Below are 4,107 nucleotides of genomic sequence, written 5' to 3'. Positions count from 1 at the left end.
TTCTTTGATCTTGTGACACTATCTAGTCACATGATGCTATCACTGGCCTGCCTAAGATTGGACAGTGAGTGGCTCTCCTCTCATTTTTATTCCTAAACGAGCACTTAGTTAGGTAATGCCCTGAGAGGCTCTGGTTTTCTTTAAAGGTACTTGGCTAGAGGATGGTTTACACAGTATTTTTAATAAGCATTAGGCTCCAAACAAGAGAAAAGAAGAAAGGGCCATTGGTCTCAGTATGAATTTGGTCAGTGATGCCAAATAAGACATCATAACTTACACACTCATACTTTTACAAATCAAAGCAAATAAGTTAGATAATAGCCCAGGTATATATAAATTTGTAAATGGAAGTGTTTTGAGAAATGTGGATCATCATTCAAATATCTTAACTTTTTTTTTGTCTTTGCAACACTGGCACCACACACATAAGTAATTTTACCATACTGGGCTGTGTTATGTTTCCTTTTCAATTTCCTAATGTTGTTTTTGATAATTGGTTGTTCTTACTTTAATTAAGTAATGAATCAACCTTAATTAGTGAATCTACCTTGTCCTTAATTTTGGTGTGTTATTGAACAAATCTCTAAGAACAGAAGTATGAAAATGTTCTATTCTCTTCTGGAAGCTTTATTGTTTTGACTTTTATATTTCCATCTAAAATTATAATTAAGTAAGACAAGCAGAAAAACAAGATTATTTTCCCCCAGGTGGATATCTTTTTTTTAATCTTTTCTATGCCAATTCTTTTTACTCTTTTTATTACTTTTTGTTTTGTTTGAAGTACAGAGATTGTTGCTTCATTTACCATCTGCTAATGTTAAATAAGAAATGTTTTAACTCAAGGATACTCAGGATAAATTGCCCCAAGAAAGCAATATAGTTGTCACTATCCTTCTTAAATGTTGCTTTGAGTATCCTCCAGGGGAGGTATTCCTAGGCCAAAATCCTACAGGAAGCATGTTTTTATTAATCTTTGTATATTCTTTTTTTAATTTATAAAATGGAAATACTGACCATAGGATAAGAGGGGTACAATTCCACACAGTTCTTACCACCAGAATTCTGTATTCCATTTCCAGGCATCCATAAACAGGTCAGCTCAACCCTTGAGTAAGTATATCTTTGTTTATGTGCAAATATGGCCACCCATATGCTTGAGGCAGGAAAGGTGAGCAGTGAGATGTAACCCTGGGAAATTTCTCAAAGCTACACACCCTAAAGCCTATGGGGTTGCCTCCCATCTCCAAGCCCTTATCAGAGTGTACCCCTTATATTTTACTTATCTTATATTTCCCCTTCTGCAAATAAGTTCTTGTTGCTTACACCTCTCAATCTCTGTATAACTTACTTCATCACTCTGTTGTTTGTGTACAATAATACCCTTTGATAATCAAATGAGATAAAGTTGAAAACACTTAAATCATTATTTTCATGTGCAAGTCTTTTTGATCAAAGAGCAATTGTTTTGGCCTTTTTTGGGGTATCATGAATAAGAAGACAGTACTGAAGAGACAGGCTAGTTCCTCAAAGTCAATCAAGTTGTTTACAAGTTGTGCAGCTGTGTGAGTTGGAATTGTTTGATAGGATATTAAATGATATATCTCAAGCAACTTTAGCTTTAGTATATTCACCAGATTTTTGCACCTTTAGTGATTTTTTTTTTCATGGTAGCTTTGTGTTGTCTTCTTGCCTGAGAAGAGAACATCTTGTTTCTCAATTAATAAAGTTTCTAGCATATTTTTTCCTATATTTTCTCATTTCTGTGGTTGTTTTGCACTCCACATTAGGTATATTGTAGTGAGAGGAATAAGGCTGAGATCATGCCCCACATGATTAAAGGTCCATCACATATAACCCCAACAAAGAATTAAGGGAAAAACAATGATTTTCAGGAATTTTAAAATTTATTCAGGAAAACTGAGAATACTCACATGTCAGAGTACATGTGGGCAGTGAAAGACAGAGAGAGAGAGAGAGAGAGAGAGAGAAAAGGGAGAGGAAGAGATTGAGGGAGAGAGAGAGAGAGAAACCATTTACTCACATGTTGGCAGGCTCACCTTGGCACAGAGAGTGAGCCCAACCATGCCCGTAACAAGTTTTTATAAACTTCCAAGCCCCACCTTCTCTTTCTTTCTAAGCCACGCCTATACTTGTTACCACTCCTATTTCTCTATGTAAAACCTATTTCCTTCCACCACCACCACCTCATAGCATGGGAAACATGAGTGCATGGGGAACATGTCTTCTGGCATGATACAGCAATATCTGTGTCCCCCAGGTTATTCCTGTTATTTTCTGGTCTCAACAATCTCATCTGATTTATGGTATACATAGTAGCTCCCAAACTGGGCAGTCTCAGAATAACAAAATAGCCTGAATAATGTCAGATAGCAAAAGATAGGCAGAATCAGGCCCACATCTCTAGTCCTCTGATTCAATCTTGGGTGCAGTCTCACACTTAATTTACCTTACTGTGTAGTCAGACATGACTGGAATAACTAAACAGAAAAGAAGGAATTTATAATAAAGCATTTACAAAGTATAAATTAAGGATTAATCAAGAATGAAACAATGAGAATGACAGAGGACCTAGTGGGGGTTGTAGTGTTATATGGAAAACTGGGAAATGTTATGTATGTACAAACTATTGTATTTATTGTCTAATGTAAAACATTAATTCCCCAATAAAGAAATAAAAAAGAATGAAACAATGTTTTATTCAGTTATACTTATCAGTAATACAAAGGTATTTATTTTTTTTAATTTATTTTTTATTTAAGAAAGGATAAATTAACAAAACCATAGGGTAGAAGGGGTACAAATCCACACAATTCCCACCACCCAGTCTCCATATCCCATCCCCTCCCCTGATAGCTTTCCCATTCTCTATCCCTCTGGGAGTATGGACCAGGGTCATTATGGGTTGCAGAAGGTGGAAGGTCTGGCTTCTGTAATTGCTTCCCCACTGAACATGGGTGTTGACTGGTCGGTCCATACTCCCAGTCTGCCTCTCTCTTTCCCTAGTAGGGTGGGTCTCTGGGGAAGCTGAGCTCCAGGACGCATTGGTGGGGTCTTCAGTCCAGGTAAGCCTGGCCGGCATCCTGTTGGCATCTGAAACCTGGTTACTGAAAAGAGAGTTAACACACAAAGCCAAACAAATTGTTGAGCAAACGAAGGTATTTTTTTATCTCATGTAAAGATAATCATGTTTTATTGAAAGTAATATGTTTGAAGCAATACAAAAAAAAAGAAAAGAAGGAATTTATTAATGAAAAAAGGGCAACTTATAAGGTGGGTGATTTGTTGTAGGCTGCATAGAATGCCAAACAGTTTAAAGAAGAAGAAGTGGAATGGCATAACAGTCTATACATACTGCGTTTTACAGGAAAAAAGAGAAATAATACATCTTTATGGGAAGGTTGAGCACACTCCATAGAGGAACATATAGTGATCATACAGTGCCTATACAGAAAATGGTGAAAAACTCTCATCATACTGAAGAGCTCCATTGACAGCTCTGTTCAGTCCAGGGCCTGGGGACTGATCAGAAGGGTTCCTTTTGCAATTAAATCTCATTAACAGTATAGCTGCTCCCAAGGACAGGAGTTGTCCCATCCTGCAAATTATAAGCCTCAGGCTAGTTTTGTTCTTTGTTAACCTCAGATTCACTGTATTTTTTTTTTTTATTTAAGAAAGGATTAATTAACAAAACCGTAGGGTAGGAAGGGTACAACTCTACACAATTCCCACCACCCAATTTCCATATCCCATCCCCTTCCCTGATAGCTTTCCCATTCTCTATCCCTCTGGGAGCATGGACCCAGGGTCATTGTGGATTGCAGAAGGTAGAAGGTCTGGCTTCTGTAATTGCTTCCCCGCTGAACATGGGTGTTGACTGGTCGGCCCATGCTCCCAGTCTGCCTGTCTCTTTCCCTAGTAGGGTGTGTCTCTGGGGAAGCTGAGCTCCAGGACACAATGGTGGGGTCTTCAATCCAGGGAAGCCTGGCCAGCATCCTGGTGGCATCTGGAACCTGGTGATTGAAAAGAGAGTTAACATACGAAGTCAAACAAATTGTTGAGCAATCATGGACTCAAAGCTTGGAATAA

This window comes from Erinaceus europaeus, chromosome 12 (assembly GCF_950295315.1).
Source record: "Erinaceus europaeus chromosome 12, mEriEur2.1, whole genome shotgun sequence".
Taxonomy (NCBI): domain Eukaryota; kingdom Metazoa; phylum Chordata; class Mammalia; order Eulipotyphla; family Erinaceidae; genus Erinaceus; species Erinaceus europaeus.
Note: the sequence above shows the minus strand (reverse complement) of the source record.